This window comes from Thermobia domestica, chromosome 13 (genome assembly GCF_964235325.1).
Source record: "Thermobia domestica chromosome 13, izTheDome1.hap1.1, whole genome shotgun sequence".
Lineage (NCBI taxonomy): Eukaryota > Metazoa > Arthropoda > Insecta > Zygentoma > Lepismatidae > Thermobia > Thermobia domestica.
In genome coordinates, this window is record NC_137466.1 from 220,635,911 (window position 1) to 220,656,152 (window position 20,242).

Genomic DNA, 20,242 nt, shown 5'->3' on the forward strand with positions numbered 1-20,242 from the left:
TCCTAGTCCAATATACAAGCACTAGTGCTGGTAGGCAGGGGATATCCTCACTTCCAGGTGGATATTATCCTTCAAGAGACTAACTACGCCAATATACAAGCACTGGTACTGGTAGGAAGGGGCATCTTCAGCACCAGGTGGATATTGTGCTTTAAGACACTTACTACGCCAATATACAAGCACCGGTATTGGTTGGTAGGGAATATCTTCATTCCCAGGTAGATATTATCCTTCAACACACTTACTACGCCAATATAAAAACACTGGTATGGTACGCAGGGGACATTTTATGCACCATTTCGATATTATTCTTACTCGCCACGTAGATTTTTCTTTCAAGACACCTACTATGCCAATATACAATCACTACTGCTGGTAGGCAGAGTATATCTTCACTTCCAGCTGGATATTATCCTTCACGAGACTTACTAGCCCAATATAAAAGAACTTGTGCATTTATGCAGGGGACATCTTCAGCACAACGTGGATATTACCCTTCAACCCGTTTACTACGCCAATGTGCAAGCCCTGCCGACGTTAGGGGAGAGATATTTTGAGCTCCAGCTGGATATTATACTTGAAATCACTTACTGGGCCAATATACAAGAACTTGTGCTGGTAGGCAAAGGACCTCTACATCGCCAAGTAAATATTACTTTTCAAAACGCTTACTACGCCAATATTCAATCACTGGTGCTGGTAGACAAGGGACATTATCGTCGCCAGTTTGATATTATCTTTCAACACGTTTACTACGCCAAAATACATGCCCTGGTGCTGCTTGGAAGCGAACATCTTCACTTCCAGCTGGATATAAACCTTCAAGAAAATTACTAGGCCAATATACAAGTACTGGTGCTGGCATGGAGGAGACATCTTTGGCGACAGGTAGATATTACCTTTCAGCACACTTACCAGGCCAATATACAAGAAAAGGTGGTGGTAGGCAGGGCAAATCTTCTTAGCTAGATAGATATTATCCTTCAAGAGACCTACTAAGCAAATATATAAGCACTGGTTCTGGAATGCACGGGATATTTTCCGCACCCGTTGGATATTATCCTTCAAGAGACCTACTACACCAATAATCAAAAACTGGTACTGGTATGCAGGAGACATCTTAAGCACCAATTGGATATTATTTATCAAGACACTTACTAGGCCAATATACAAGAACTGGTGCTGGTAGGCAAAGGACCTTTTTATCGCCAGGTAGATATTATCCTTCAAGACACTGACTACACCAATATACAATCGCTGGTGAATGTAGGCTGGGATATCTTCATTTCCAGCTGTATATTATACTTCAACAGACTTACTAGGCCAATATACTAGTGCTGGTGGTGGAATGTACGAGAGATATCTTCGGAGAAAGGTAGATATTACCCTTCAGGACACTTGCTACGCAAATCTACAAGCACTGGTACTTTCAGGAAGGGGAAATCTCCATCACTAACTGTATATTATTTTCAAGACAGTTACTACGCCTGTATAAAAGCACTGGCGCTGGTATACAACCGACCCCGTCGTCGGCGGGTTGACATTATCCTTCAAGAAATTTCCTAGGCCCATATACAATCACTGGTGCTGATAGACCGGGGACATCATCGTCGCCAGGTTCATATTCTCCTTCTACACGTTTACTACACCAATATACAAACACTGGTGCTGCATGGAGGGGGGATATCTTCACTTCCAGCTGGATATAAACCTTCAAGAGACTTACTAGGCTAATATACAAGTTCTGGATCCGGTATGGAAGATACATCTTCGGCGACAGGTAGATATTACCTTTCAGGACACTTACTAGGCAAATATACAAGAACAGGTGCTGGTAGGCAGCCGAACTCTTCATCGCCAGGTAGATATTATCCCCCAAGACACCTACTAAGCAAATATGCAACCACTGGTGCTGAAATTAACGGGACATCTTCCGCACCAGGTGGATATTATCCTTCAAGAGACCTACTATACCAACATATAAAAACTGTTCTGGTATGCAGTGGACATCACCGGCGCCAGGTAGATATTATTCTTCAAGACACTTAGTAGGCCAATATATAAGAAGAGGTGCTTTTAGGCAGGGGACCGCTTCATCAACTTTAGATATTATTATTCAAGACTCTTACTGCGCTAATATACAATCACTAGTGCTCGCAGTCAGGATATATCTTCGCTTCTATCTGGATATTATCCTTCAACAGACTTACTAGGCCAATATACAAGTACTGGTGCTGGTACGGAGGAGACATCCTCGGCGACAGGTAGATATTACCCTTCAGGGCACTTACTGTGCCAAATTACAAGAAGTGCACTTGGCAGTCAGGGGACCTCTTCATCGCCAGTTAGTTATTATCCTACAAGACACTTACTACGCAAATATACAAGCCCTTTTACTCGCAAGCAAGGGTCATCTTCAGCACCAGGTGGATATTATCCCTCAAGAAGCTTAAAACACCAATATATAAAAGCTCTTGCTTGTATGCAGGGAACTTCACCGTCACCAGGTTCATATTATCCTTCCAGACACTTAGTGAGCAACTATACAGGCACTGGGGCTGGTATGCACGGGACATCTTAAGCACCAAGTGCTTATTATCCTTCAACACACCTACTACACCAATATAAAAAAACTGGTGCTGGTATGCAGGCGACATCATCTGATCCAGGTAGATATTATTCTTCAAGGCACCTATTACGCCAATGTACAAGCACTGGTGCTGGAGGGAACGGGATATCTTCTGCTTAAGCTGGATATTATCAATTCAAGAGACTTACTAGGCAGTTAACATCTTCGGCGACAGGTAGATATTACTCTTCAGGACACTTACTGGGCCAATATAAAAGAACTTGTGCTGGTAGGCAGGGAACCTCTTTTTCGCCAGGTAGTTATTACCCTTCAACACGTTTACTACGCCAACATACAAACTCCGGTGCTGCTTGGAAGAGGATATCTTCACTTCCAGCAGGATATTAACCTTCAAGAAAATTACTACGCTAATATACAATTACTGGTGCTGGTATGGAGAAGACATTTTTGACGACAGGTAGATATTACCCTTGAAGACACTTATTACGCTAATATACAAACACTGGTAATCATACGCAGGGAACATCTTAAGCACCAGGTGGATATTATTCTACAAGACACTTACTTGGCCAATATACAAGAACTTGTGCTGGTAGGCATGGGACCTCTTTTTCGCCAGGTAGATATTACCTTTCAAGACGCTTACTACGCCAATATACAATCACATGTGCTGATAGACAGGGGACATCAGTGTCGCCAGGTTAATATTATCCTTCAAAACGTTTACTACGCCAATATACAAGCCTATGTGCTGGATGGAAGGAGATATCTTCACTTTCAGTTGGATTTTAACCTTCAAGAGACTTACTAGGGCAGCATACAAGTACTGGTGCTGGCATGGAGGAGACATCTTCGGCGACAGTTAGATATTAACCTTCAGGACACTTACCAGGCCAATATGCAAGAACATGTGCAGGTAGGCAGAAGGCCTCTTCATCACCAGGTAAATATTATCCTCAAGACACTTTCTAAGCAAATATACAATCACTAATGCTGGTAGAAAGGGGACATCTTTAGCACCAGGTGAATATTATCCTTCAAGATACTTACTACGCCAATATACAATCACTGGTGCTGCTAGGCAGGGGACATCATCGTCGCCAATTTGATATTATTCATAAACACGTTTACTACACAAATATACAAACACTGCTACTGGTACGCAGGGAACATCTTAAGCACCAGGTGGATATTATTCTTCAGGACACTTACTAGGCCAATATACCAGAACTTGTGCTGGTATTCAGGGGACATCTTCATCGCCAAGTAAATAATGCCCTCAAAACACTTACTACGCGAATATACAATCACTGGTGCTGATAGACAGGGGAAACCATCGTCGCAAAGTACATATTATCCTTCAGTACGTTTACTACGTCAATATACAAGCCCTGGTGCTGGATGGAAGGAGAAATCTTCGGCGACAGGTTGATATTAACCTTCAAGAGACTTAGTAGGCCAATACACAAGTACTGTTGGTGGTATGGATGAGACATCTTCGGCGACAGTTAGATATTACCTTACAGGACACTTACTGGGCCAGTATAAAAGAAATGGTACTGGTATGCAGGGGAACTTTTAATCGCCAGGTGGATATAATTCTTCAAGACACTTTGTGGGCCAATATAAAAAAAGTTGTGCTTGTAGGCAGTGGACCTCTTCATCGCCAGGTAGATATTAATCTCCAAGACGCTTACTACGCCAATATACAATCACTGGGGCTGATAGACAGTGGACATCATCGTCGCCAGGTTGATATTATTCTTCAACACGTTTACTATGCCAACATACAAACCCCGATGCTGCTTGGAAGGGGATATCTTCACTTCCAGCTGGATATTAACCTTCAAGAAAAATACTATTCCAGTATACAAGTACTGGTGCTGGTATGGAGAAGACATCTTTGGCGACAGGTAGATATTATCTTTCGAGACACTTATTACGCAAATGTACAAGCACTGGTACTGGTAGGCAGGGGATCTATTCATCGCTAGGTAGATATTATTATTCAAGACAGTTGCGAAGCATATATGCAAGCACTGGTGCTTGAATGCACGGGACATCTTCCGCACAAGGTGAATATTATCCTTCAAGAGACATACTACACCAAAATACAAAAACTGGTGCTGCTATGCAGGCGACATTATCGGCTCCAGGTAGATATTATCCTTCAAGGCACTTATTACGCCAAAACACAGGCGCTGGTACTGGTATGCAGGGGACATCTTAAGCACCAGGTCGGTATTATTTTTCAAGACACTTACTACGCCAATATATAAGCACTGGTACTGGCATGAAGGGGAAATCTCCAGCACCAGCTGGATATTATTTTCAAGACTCTTACTACGCCAGTATATAAAAACTTGCCTTTGTATACAAGATACAGCATTGTCGGCGAGTAGATATTATCCTTCAAGAGATTTCCTAGGCGAATATACAATCACTGGTGCTGGTAGGCAGAGGATATCTTAACCACCTTGTGGATTTTATTCTTCAATAGACTTACTAGGCCGTTATACAAGCACTGGAGATGGTATACTGGGGACATCATCGTCGCAAGGTTGATAATATTTTTCAGCACGTATACTACGCCAATGTACAAGCACTGGTGTTGGTAGGAACGGGATATCTTCTGCTCCAGCTGGACGTTATCAATTCAAGAGACTTACTAGGACAATATATAAGTGCTGGTGCTGGTATGCAGTAGACATCTTCGTCGACAGGTAGATATTACTTCTCAGGACATTTACTACGCCAATATAGATACACTGGTACTAGCAGGAAGGGGACATATAAAGCACGAGATGGATATTAACCTTTAAGACATTTACTACGCCTATATACAAGCACCGGGATTGGTTGGCAGGGAATATCTTCATCCTCTGGTAAATATTATTCTCCATGAACTTACTATGCCAATATACAAGCAGTGGTATTGGTAGACTGGGGACATCTTTAGTCCAGATGGTATTATCTTTCAAGATACTTACTAAGCCAATATACAAGCACCTGTGATGGTACACAGGGTACCACTTCATCCCCAGGTACATATTATTTTTCAAGACATTAACTACGCTAATATATAGAAACACTGGTAATATTAGGGTGGGGACATTTTAAGCACCAGGTGGATATTATTCTTGAAGACACTTACTAGGCCAATATACAAAAACTGGAGCTTGTACTCAGGTGACATCTTCATCGCCAGGTACATATTATCCTTTAAGACACTTACTACGCCAACATACAATCACAGGTGCTGGTTTACAGGAGAAAATCATCGTCGCAAAGGTTCATATTATCCATCAACAAGTTTATTACGAAAATATACAAACACTGGTACTGGTACACAGGGAACATCGTAAGCACCAGTTGGATATTATTCTTCAAGACACTTTCTAGTCCAATATACAAGAACGCTTGCTGGTAGGCAGGGAACCTCTTTTTCGCCAGCTAGATATTACCCTTCAAGACGCTTACTACGCGAATATACAATCACTGGTGCTGATAGACAGAGGACTTCATCGTCGCCAGGTCCATATTATCCTTGAACACGTTTACTACGCTAATATACAAGCGCTTGTGCTCGATGGAAGGGGATATCTACACATCCAGCTAGATATTAACCTTCAAGAAAATTACTAGGCCAATATACAAGTACGGGTACCGGTATGGAGGAGACATCTTCGGCGACAGGTAGATACTACTTTCAGGACACTTACTAGGCCAATATACAAGAACAGGAGCAGATAGGCAGGGGACCTCCTCATCGCCCGGTAGATATTATCCTTGAAGACACTTACTAAGCAAATATACAAGCACTAATGCTGGTAGCCAGGAGACATTTTTAGCACCAGGTGAATATTATCCTTGAAGACACTTACTACGCCAATATACAATCACTGGTGCCTTAGGCTGGGGAGATCATGGTCGCCAGGTTGATATTATCCATCAACACGTTTAGTACGCAAATATACAAACACTGGTACTGGTACGCAGGGAACATCTTAAGCACCAGGCGGATATTATTCTTCAAGACACTTACTAGGCCAATATACAAGAATTTGTGCTGGTATTCAAGGGACCTCTTCAGCGTCAAATAGATATTACCCCTCAAAACGCTTACTACGCAAATATACAATCACTGATGCTAATTGACAGGGGACACCATCGTCTCCAGGTTCATATTATCCTTCAACACGTTTACTACGCCATTACACAAAACCCTGGTGCTTGATGGAAGGAGAAATCTTCGGCGACAGGTGGATATTAATCTTCAAGAGACTTACTAGGCCAATATACAAGTACTGTTACTGGTATGGCTGAGACATCTTCGGCGACAGTTAGATATTACCCTTCAGGACACTTACTGGTCCAATATACAGGAACTGGTGCTGGTATGCTGGGGACCTCTTCATCGCCAGGTGGATATAATTCTTCAAGACACTTACTATACCAATTTACAAGTTCTGGTGCTTTTATAGAGAAGACATCTTTGGCGACAGGTAGATATTATCCTTCAAGACATTTACTGCGCCAATATACAAGCACTGGTACTGGTACGCAGGGGACCAATTCATCGCCAGGTAGATATCATCATTCAAGACACCCACTAACCAAATATACAAGGACTGGTGCTTGAATGCACGGGACATCTTCCGCACCAGGTGGATATTATCCTTCAAGACACTTACTACGCCAATATACAATCACTGGTGAATGTAGGCAGGGGATATCTTTACTTCCAGCAGGATTTTATCTTTCAAGATACTTACTACACCAATATACTAGTGCTGGTGGTGGTATGCACGAGAGATGTGTTCAACGACAGGTAGATATTACCGTTCAGGACACTTACTACACGAATATACAAACACTGGTACTGGCATGAATGGGTTACTCCAGCACCAGCTGGATATTATTTACAAGAAACTTTTTGCGCCAGTATATAAGCACTGGCGTTGGTATACAAGCGACACCATAGTCGGCGGGTTGATATTATCCTTCAAGAGATTTCCTAGGCCAATATAGAATCACTGGTGCTGGTAGGCAGAGAACATCTTAACCCCCTTTTGGATATTATCCTTCAATAGACCAACTAGGCTAATATACAAGCACTGGAGATGGTATACAGGGGACATCTTCGTCGCCAGGTTGATATTATTTTTCAGCACGTATACTACGCCAATGTACAAGCACTGGTGCTGGTAGAGACGCGATATCTTCTGCTCCAGCTGGATATTATCAATTCAAGAGACTTACTAGGCCAATATACAATTGCTGGTGCTGGTATGCGACAGGTAGAAATTACCCTTCAGGAAATTACTACACCTTCAGGAATGTACAAACACTGGTGTTGGCAAAAAGGGGACATATTGAACACAGGTGGATATTGTACTTTAAGACACTTTATACGCCAATAAACAAGCACCGAGATTGGTTGGCAGAGAATATCTTTATCGCCAGGTACATATTATTCTTCAAGACATTAACTATGCCAATATACAAACACTGGTAATGCTAGGCTGGGGACATCTGAAGCACCAGGTGGATATTATTCTTCAAGACACTTACTAGGCCAATATACAAAAACTGGCGCTGGTACTCACTAGGCCTCTTAATCGCCAGGTAGATATTATTTTTCAAGACACTTACTACGCCAATATACAATCACTGGTGCTGGTAGGCAGAAAACATCTTAACCCCCTTTTGGATATTATCTTTCAATAGACTAACTAGGCCAATATACAAGCACTGGAGATGGTATACAGGGGACATCTTCGTCGCCAGGTTGATATTATTTTTCAGCACGTTTACTACGCCAATATACAAGCCCTGGTGCTGGATGGAAGGGGATATCTTCACTTCCAGCAGGATATTAACCTTCTAGAGACTTACTTGGCCAATATAAAAGTACTGGTGCTGGTATGGAGGAGACATCTTCGGCGTCAGTTAGATATTATCCTTCAAGACACTTACTAAGCAAATATACGATCACTGGTGCTGGAAGAAACGGGACATCTTCCGCACCAGGTGGATATTAACCTTCACTAGACCTACTACACCAACATATAAAAACTGCTGCTGGTATGCGGTGGACATCACCGGCGCCAGATAGATATTACCCTTGAAAACACTTACTAAGCCAATATACAATCACTGGTACTGGTAGGCAGGGGATATCTTCACTTCCAGCTGGATATTATCCTTTAAGAGACCTGCTAGGCCAATATACTAGTGCTGGTGGTGGTATGCACGAGAGATATATTCAGCTACAGGTACATATTACCCTTCAGGAAACTTACTACGCCAATATACAAGCACAATTGCTGGTATACTAGCAACACCATCGACGGCAGGTTGTTATTATCCTTCCATAGATTTACTAGGCCAATGTACAATCACTGTCACTGGTAGGCAGAGGACATCTTCACCGGATGTTATTCTTCAATAGACTTACTAGGTAAATATACAAGCACTGGTGCTTATATATCAGAGACATCATCATCGCCAGGTTGATACTATCCTCCAACACGTTTACTACGCCAATATATAAGCCCTGCTGCGTGTACTAAGTGGATATTATCCCAGGTTGATATTATCCTTCAAGACACCTACTACACCAATATACAAAAACTGGTACTTCTAGGCTGAGGACATCTTGATCACCAGGTGGTTATTATTCTTCAAGACATTTACTAGGCCAATATAAAAGAACTGGTGCTGGTAGGCAGGTTACCTGTACATCGCCAGGTTGATATTATCCTTCGACACGTTTACTACGCCATTATACAAGCCCTGCTGCTGGTACTAAGGGAAAATTATCTTTTCAAGGTAGATATATTCTTTCAAGATGCTTACTACGCCAGTTTGCAGGCACTGTGCTGCTAGGCGGGGGATATCTTCAGCTCCAGCTGAATATTATGTATCACGACACCTACTATACCAATACAAAGCACTGGTGCTCCTAGGCAAGCGATATTATCGTCTCAAGTTAGATATTATCTTTCAAGATTGTTACTACGCCAATTTGCTCTCACTGTTGCTGGTAGGCAGTGGGCGTCGTCACCACCAGGTTGATATTATTTTTCATGACACACTAGGCGAACAAACAAGCACCGCTGCTGTTATGCAGTGGATATCTTCAGTTCCCGCTGCATGCAATCCTTCAAGAGACTTACTAGGCCAATATACAAGAACTGGTACTGGTAGGCAGGGGTTATCTTAAGCACCAGGTGGATATTATTCTTCAATACACTTACTACGACAATATACGAGCCCCTTTATTCATAGACAGGGGACATCTCCAGCACCAGCTAGTTATTATCCTTGTAGACACTTACCACACCAATATATAAAAATTTCTGATTTTATGCAGGGGACATAACAGGCGTCAGGTAGATATTATTCTTCAAGACACTTACTGAGCCAATATACAATCACTGGTGCTTTTATACAAGGGACATCATCGTCACCATGTTGATATTATTCTTCAACATGTTTACTACGCCAATATACAAGCCCTGGTGCAGGTAGGTAGGGGATATTATCGTCCCCAGGTGGATATTACATTTGAAGATACTTACTACGCCAATTTACAAGAACTCTTGCTGGTAGGCAGGTGACCTCTACATCGCCAGGTAGATATTATCCTTCAAGGCACTTACTACGACAATATACCAGTATTGGTGCTGGGTTGGAGGGGCCATCATCGGCGAAGGTGGATATTATTCTACAAGACACTTACAAGGCCAATGTACAAGAACTGCTCCTGGTAGTCAGTTGATATCTTTAGCGGAAGATATATATTATCCTTTAAGACAATACTACACCAATATACAAGCCCTATTGCACGAAGCAAGGGGACATCTTCAGCACCTGGTGGATATTATCCCTCAAGACATAACCTCTACACCAATATATAAAAAACTGGTGCTGGTATGCGGGGGAAATCTTAAGCACCAGGTGGATATTATTCTTCAAGACACTAACTACGCCAATATACAAGGATTGGTGCAGTTAGGCAGGGGCCATCTTCATCGCTAGGTAGATATTATTCTTCATGACACTTACTACGTCAATATACAATCACTGGTGCTGGTAGGCAGACGACATCATCGTCTCCAGGTTGATATTATTCTCCAACACGTTTACTACGCCAAAATAGAGGCACTGGTGCTGGTAGGCAATGGACGTCGTCAGCACCAGGTGGATATTATTGTACAAGACACTTACTACGCCAATAAACAAGCACTGCTGCTGACATGCAGGGGATATCTTCAGTTCCACCTGGATATTATCCTTCAAGAGACCTACTAGGCCAATATACAAGTACTGGTACTGGCAGGCAGGGGACATCGTAAGCACCAGGTGGTTATTATTCTTCAAGACACCTGCTAGGAAAATATACAAAAACTGGAGCTTTTAGGCAGGGGACCTTTTGATCGCGAGGTAGATATTATCCTTCAAGACACATATAACGCCAATACATGTCAACTTGTGTTCGTATGCAGAATATATATCCAGCGCATGGTAGAAATCCTTAAACACACACTCTACGCAAATATACAAGCCCTTTTACTCGCAAGCACGGGACATCTTCATCGCCAGGTAGATATTATCCTTCAAGACACTTACTAAGCAAATATACAAGCACTGGTGCTGGAATACACGGGAGATTTTCCGCACCAGTTGGATATTATCCTTCAAGAGACCCACTACAACAATGATCAAAAACTGGTGCTGGTATGCAGGCGAAATCATCGGCTCCAGGTAGATATTATCCTTCAAGGCACTTATTACGCCAAAATACAGGCACTGGTACTGGTATGCAAAGGACATCTTAAGCACCAAGTGGATATAATTTATCAAGACACTTACTAGGCCAGAATACAAGAACTGGTGCTGGTAGGCAGGGGACCTCTACATCGCCAGGTAGATATTATCCTTCAAGTCACTGACTACGCCAATATGCAATCACTGTTGAATGTAGGCAGGGGATATCTTCGTTTCCAGCTGGATATTATCCTTCAAGAGACTTACTAGGCCAATATACTATTGGTGGTGGTGGTATGTACGAGAGATATCTTCGACGACAGGTAGATATTACCCTTCAGGACACTTAGTACGCCAATATACAAGCACTCGTACTGGCAGGAAGAGGAAATCTCCGGCACCAGCTTTATATTATTTTCAAGACACTTACTACGCTAGTATAAAAGCACTGGCGCTGGTATACAAGCGACACCATCGTCGACGGGTTGATATTATCCTTCAAGATATTTCCTAGGCCAATATACAATCACCGGTGCTGGTAGGCAGGAGACATCTTCACCAGCTTGTAAATACTTTCCTTCAATAGAGTTATTAGGCCAATATACAAGCACTGGAGATTGCAGGTCCAGTCGGAGCGGAGAAGCATTGTCGCCAGGTTGATATTATTTTTGAGCAAGTATACTACGCCAATGTGCAAGCACTGGTGCTGGTAAGAACGGGATATCTTCTGCTCCAGCTGGATATTATCAATTCAAGAGACTTACTAGGCCAATATACAAGTGCTGATGCTGGTATGCAGTAAACATCTCCGGCGACGCGTAGATATTACTATTCAGGACAATTACTACGCCAATATACATACACTGGTACTGGCAGGAAGGAGACATATTAAGCACCTGGTGAACATTGTCCTTTAAAACACATACTACGCCAACAAACAAGCACCGGGATTAGTTGGCAGGGAATATCTTCATCGCCAGGTAGATATTATCCTTCAAAACACTTACTATGCAAATATACAAGCACTGATAATGGTAGATTGGTGACATCTTTAGCACCAGCTGGTATTATCTTTCAAGATACTTACTAAGGCAATATACAAGCACTTGAGATGGTAGACAGGTTACCACTTCATCGCGAGATACATATTATTCTTCAAGACAATAACTACGCCAATATACAAAAACTGCCAATGCTAGGTTAGGGACATCTTCAGCACCGAGTGCATATTATCCTTCAAGACACCTAATACACCAATATTAAAAAAAACTGGTGCTGGTATGCAGGCGACATCATCGGATCCAGGTAGATATTATTCTTCAAGGCACTTATTACGCCAAAATACATCACTGGTACTTGTAGGCAGTGGACGTCGTAAGCACCAGGTGGATATTATTCTTAGGACACTTACTAGGCCAATATACAATCACTCGTGCTGGTAGGCAGAGGACATCTTAACCCCCTTGTGGATGCTATCCTTCAATTTACTTACTAGGCCAATATACAAGCACTGGAGATTGTATACAAGAGACATCATCCTCGCAGAGGTTGATATTATTTTTCAGCACGTATACTACGCCAATGTACAAGCACTGGTGCTGGTAGGAACGGGATATCTTCTGCTCCAGCTGGATATTATCAATTCAACTGACTTACTAGACCAATATACAAGTAGAGATGTTCGGCGACAGGTAGATATTACCCTTCAAGACACTTACTACGCCAATATACAAACACTGGTACTGGAAGGAAGGGACATATTAAGCACCAGGTGGATATTTTCCTTTAAAACACTTACTACGCCAATAAACAAGCATCGGAATTGGTTGGCAGGGAATGTCTTCATCGCCAGGTAGATATTATTCTTCAAGAATTACTATGCCGATATACAAGCACTGGTACTGGTAGACTGGGGACATCTTTACCACCAGCTGGTATTATCTTTCAAGATACTTACTAAGGCAATATACAAGCACTTGAGATGGTAGACGGGGTACCACTTCATCGCCAAGTACATATTATTCTTCAAGACAATAACTACGCCAATATAAACACTGATAATGCTAGGTTAGGGACATCTTAAGCACCAGGTGGATATTATTCTTCAAGACACTTACTATGCCAATATACAAGAATTGATGCTGGTAGGCTGGGGACCTCTTCATCGCCAGGTATATATTATCCTTTAAGAAACTTACTACGCAAATATACAATCATTGGTGCTGTATACAGGGGACATCATCGTCGCCAGGTTGACATTATCCTTCAAGTCGTCTATTACGCCATTATATAATCCCTGCTGCTGGTACCCAGGGGATATTATCGTCTACATGTAGATATTATCTTTCAAGATACTTACTAAGCAAATTTACAAGCACTGGTGCTAGTAGCCAGTGGACGTTGTCAGCACCAGGTGGATATTATTTTTCAGTACACTTACTACGCGAACAAACAAGCTCCGCTTCTGATATGCAGAGGATATCTTCCGTTCCTGCTGGATATTATCCTTGAAGACACTTACTAAGCCAATATACAAGTACTGGTACTGGTAGGCAGGGGATATCTTAAGCACCAGGTGGATATTATTCTTCAAAGACACTTAATAGGCCAATAAGCAAGACTGGTGCTGGCAGGCACGGTATATCTTCACTTCAAGTTTGATATAATCTTTCAAGAGACCTACTATGCCAAGATACAAGTACTGGTGCTGGTAGGCAAGGGACCTCTTCATCGCCAGGTAGATATTATCCTTCAAGACACTGACCACCAATACACAAGCCCTTTTGCTCGTAGGCATAGGACATCTTCAGCACCAGGTGGATATTATCTCTCAAGACACTTACCACAGCAACATATAAAAACTGTTGCTAGTATGCAGTGGACGTCACCGAACCCAGATAGATATTACCCTTCAAGACACTTACTAAGCCAATATACAAGCACTGGTGCTGGTATGCGGGGGACATTTTCAGCACCAGGTGGATATTCTTCAAGACACTTCACTAGGCCAATATACAAGAAGTGGTGCTTTTAGGCTGAGGAACTCTTCATCACCGTTAGATATTATTATTACACTTACTACGACAAGATACAATCACTGGTACTCGTAGGCAGGGTATATCTTCACTTCCAGCTGGATATTACCCTTCAAGAGACTTACTAGGCGAATATACAAGTACTGGTGCTGGAATGGAGGAGACATCTTCGGCGACAGGTAGATATTACCTTTCAGGACACTTACTAGGCCAAATACAAGAACAGGTGCAGGTAGGCAGGGGACCTCTTCATCGCCAGGTAGATATTATCCTTCAAGACACTTACAAAGCAAATATACAAGCACTGGTGCTGGAATGCACGGGACATTTTCCGCACCAGTTAGATATTATCCTTCAAGAGACCCACTACAAAAATAATCAAAAACTGGTGCTGGTATGCAGGCGACATCATCGGATCCAGGTAGATATTATTTTTCAAGGCACTTATTACGCCAAAATACAGCACTGGTACTGGTATTCAGTGGACATCGTAAGCGTCAGGTGGATATTACTTCTAATGACACTTACTACGTGAACAAACAAGCACAGCTGCTGGTATGTTATGGATATCTTCAGTTCCAGCTGGATATTATTCTTCAAGAGACTTTCTATGCAAATATGCAAGTACTGGTACCGGTAGGCAGGGGATATCTTCAGCACCAAGTGCATATTATCTTTCAAGACACCTACTACTCCAATATGCAAGTAATGTTGCTGGTATGGAAAAGACATCTTCGGCGACAGGTAGATATTTCCCTTCAGGACACTTACTAGCCCAATATGCAATCACTGGTGCTGGTAGGCAGGGGATATCTTCACTTCCAGCTGGATATTATCATTCAAGAGACTTGCTATTTCAATATACTAGTGCTGGTGGTGGCATGCACGAGAGATATATTCAGCTACAAGTAGATATTACCCTTCAGGAAACTTACTACGCCAATATACAAGCACAGGTGCAGGTATACAAGCGACACTTTCGACGGCAGGTTGATATTATCCTTCAAGTCGTTTACTACGCCATTACATAATCCCTGCTGCTGGTACCCAGGGGATATTATCGTCTCCATGTAGATATTATCTTTCAAGATACTTACTACGCCAATTTACAAGCACTGGTGCTTGTAGCCAGTGGATGTTGTCAGCACCAGGTGGATATTACTTTTCAGGACACTTACCACGCAAACAAACAAGCTCCGCGTCTGATATGCAGAGGATATCTTCCGTTCCTGCGGATATTATCCTTCAAGACACCTACTAGGCCAATATACAAGTATTGGTACTGGTAGGCAAGAAATATTTTAAGCACCAGGTAGATGTTACCCTTCAACACACCTACTACATCAATATACCAAAACTGGTGCTGGTATGCAGGCGACCTCATCGGATCCAGGTAGATATTATTTTTCAAGGCATTTATTACGCCAAAATACAGCAGTGGTACTGGTAGGCAGTGGACGTCGTAAGCGCCAGGTGGATATTATTTATCATGACACTTACTACGCGAACAAACAAGCACAGCTGCTGGTATGTTATGGATATCTTCAGTTCCAGCTGGATATTATTTTTCAAGAGACTTTCTAGGCCAATATACAAGTACTGGTACTGGTAGGCAGGGGATATCTTCAGCACCAAGTGCATATTATCTTTCAAGAAACCTACTACGCCAATATGCAAGTAATGTTTCTGGTATGGAAAAGATATCTTCGGCGACAGGTAGATATTTCCCTTCAGGAAACTTACTAGGCCAATATACAAGAACAGGTGCTGGTAGGCAGGTGATCTCATCATCGTCAGGTAGATATTATTCTTCAATACACTTACCACGACAATATACGAGCCCCTTTCTTCATAGCCATGGGACATCTTCAGCACCAGCTAGATATTAACCCTCTAGACACTTACCACACCAATATATAAAACCTTGCGCTGGTATACAGGGGACCACACCGGCGTCAGGTAGATATTATCCTTCAAGACACTTATTAAGCCAATATACAGTCACTGGTCCTGGTATACAAGCGACATTATCGTCGCCAGGTTGATATTATCCTTCAACATGTTTACTACGGCCATATACAACTCCTGGTGCAAGTAGACCGGAGATATTATCGTCCCCAGGTGGATATTATTTCTCATGACACTTACTACGCGAACAAACAAGCACAGCTGCTGGTATGTTGGGGATATCTTCAGTTTCAGCTGGATATTATCCTTCAAGAGACTTACTAGGCGATTATACAAGTACTGGTACTGGTAGCCAGGCGATATTCTCAACACCAAGTGCATATTATCCTTCAAGACACCTACTACACCAATATTAAAAAAAACTGGTGCTGGTATGCAGGCGACATCATCGGATCCAGGTAGATATTATTCTTCAAGGCACTTATTACGCCAAAATACAAGCACTGGTACTGGTAAGCAGAGGACATCTTAAGCACCAGGTGGATATTATTCCTAGGACACTTATTAGGCCAATATACAATCACTGGTGCTAATAGGCAGGTGATATCTTCACTTCCAGCTGGATATTATCCTTCAAAAGACTTACTAGGCCAATATACTAGTGCTGGTGGTGGTATGCACGAGATATATATTCGGCTACAGGTACATATTACCATTCAGGAAACTTACTACGCAAATATACAAGCACAGGTGCTGGTATACAAGCTACACCATCGACGGCAGGTTGATATTATCCTTGAAGAGAATTCCTAATCCAATGTACAATCACTGCCGCTGGTAGGCAGAGGACATCTGCATCGGATATTATCCTTCAATACACTTACTAGGCCAATATACAAGCAGTTGTGCTTGTATGCAGGAGACATCATCGTCGCCAGGTTGATATTATCCTCCTACACGTTTACTACGCCAATATGTAAGCCCTGCTGTTGGCACTCAGGGGATATTATTGTCTCCAGGTAGATATTATCCTTCAAGACACCTACTACACCAATATACAAAAACTGGTGCTGGTATGCAGGCGACATCATCGGATCCAGGTTGAAATTATTCTTCAAGGCACTTATTACGCCAAAATACCGCACAGGTAATGGTAGGCAGTGGACGTCGTAAGCACCAGGTGGATATTATTTCTCACACGAACGAACACGACACTTACTACGCGGACACACAAGCATACCTGCTTTTATGCAGGGGATATCTTCATTTCCAGCAGGATATTATCCGTCAAGAGACTTACTAGGCCAATATACAAGTGCTGGTACTGGTAGGCAGGGCATATCTTCAGCACCAAGTGCATATTATCTTTCAAGACACCTACTACGCCAATATGCAAGTAATGTTGCTGGTATTGAAAAGGCATCTTCGGCGACAGGTAGATATTTCCTTTCAGGACACTTACTAGGCCAATATACAATAACAGTTGCTGGTAGGCAGGCGACCTTCTCATCGTCAGGTAGATATTATTCTTCAATACACTTACTACGACAATATACGAGCCCCTTTCTTCATAGGCATGGGACATCTTCAGCACCAGATAAATATTATCCCTCTAGGCACTTACCACACCAATATATAAAAGCTTGTGCCGGTATGCAAAGGACATCACCAGCGTCAGTTAGATATTATCCTTCAAGACACTAACTAAGCCAATATAAAGTCACTGGTGCTGGTATACAACAGACATCATCGTCGCCCGGTTGATATTATCCTTCAAGATGTCTACTAAGCCAACATACAAGCCCTGGGGCAGGTAGGCAGGGGATATTATCGTCCCCAGGTGGATACGACATTTGAATATACTTACTACGCCAATATATATGCACTTGTGTTGGTATCCAGAATATATATTCAGCGCACATTAAATATTATCCTTCAAGACACCGACTACTCAATTATATACAAGCACTGGCGCTGGTACGCAGGGGACATCTTAAGAACCAGGTGGATATTATCCTTCAAGACACTTACTACGCCAATATGCAAGTACTGGTGCTGGTATGGAAAAGACATCTTCGACAACAGGTAGATATTTCCCTTCAGGACACTTACTAAGCCAATATACAAAAGCAGGACTGGTAGGCAAGGGACTATCTACCAGTCGCTTTAGATTCATTGTCAGGTAGATATTATTCTTCAATACACTTACTACGACAATATACAAGTGTTGGTGCTAGGATGGAGGGGTCATCATCGGCGAAGGTGGATATTATCCTTCGACACGTTTAATACGCCAATATACAAGCCTTGCTGCTGGTACTAAGGGAAAATTATTTTTTCCAGGTAGATATATTCTTTCAAGATACTTACTACCCCAATTTGCAATCACTGTTGCTGGTATGCAGTGGACGTCGTCAGCACCAGGTGGATATTATTTTTCAGGACTCACTACGCGAACAAACAAACACAGCTGCTGTTATGCAGGGGATATCTTCAGTTCCAGCTGCATGCAATCCTTCAAGAGACTTACTAGGCCAATATACAAGATGTGGTACTGGTAGGCAGGGGTTATCTTAAGCATCAGATGGATATTATTCTTCAAGAATCTTATTAGGCGAATATACAAGACTGGTGTTTAGCCAGGAGACCTCTTCATCATCAGGTAGATATTATCCTTCAAGACGCTTACTACACCAATATACAATCACTGGTTCTGGTAGGCAGGGTATATCTTCAATCTCAGCTGGATATTATCCTTCAGGAGACCTACTAGGGCAATATACAAGTACTGGTGTTAGTATGGAGGTGACATCATCGGAGACAGGCAGATATTGCCTTTCAGGACACTTTCTAGGCCAATATACAAGAACTGGTGCTGGTAGGAAGACGAGCTCTTCATCGCCAGGTAAATATTATCCTTCAAGACACTTACTACGCCAATATGAAAGTACTGGTGTTGGTATCGAAAAGACATCTTCGGGGACAGGTAGATATTCCCCTTCAAGACACTTACTACGCCAATATGCAAGTACTGGTGTTGGTATCGAAAAGACATCTTCGGGGACAGGTAGATATTCCCCTTCAAGACACTTACTAGGCCAATATACAAGAACAGGTCCTTGAAGGCAGGGGACCTCTGCATCGTTAGGTAGATATTATCCTTCAATACACTTACTACGACAATATACGAGACTCTTTCTTCATAGGCAGGGGACATCTTCAGCACCACGTGGATATTATCCCTCTAGACACTTACCACATCCATTATATAAAAACTTGTGCTGGAATGCAGGAGACATCACCGACGACAGGTAGATATTACACTTAAGGACACTTACTACGAGAATATACAAGAACTGGTACTGGTAGGCTGAAGACATCTTAAGCTCCAGGTGAATTTTATTCTTAAGACACTTACTAGGAAATATACAAGAATTGGTGTTTTTAGGCAGAAGACCTCTTCATCGCCAGGTAGATATTATCATTCAAGACACTTACTACGCCAATATGAAAGTACTGGTGCCGGTATGGAAAAGACAACTTCGGCGACAGGTATATATTTCCCTTCAGGACATTTACTAGGCGAATATACAAGACTTTTGTTTAGCCAGGAGACCTCTTCATCATCAGGAAGATATTATCCTTCAAGACACTTACTACACCAATATACAATCACTGGTTCTGGTAGGCAGGGTATATCTTCAATCTCAGCTGGATATTATTCTTCAGGAGACCTTCCAAGTGAATATACAAGTACTGGTGTTAGTATGGAGGTGACATCATCGGAGACAGGCAGATATTGCCTTTCAGGACACTTTCTAGGCCAATATACAAGAACTGGTGCTGGTAGGAAGACGAGCTCTTCATCGCCAGGTAAATATTATCCTTCAAGACACTTACTACGCCAATATGAAAGTACTGGTGCCGGTATGGA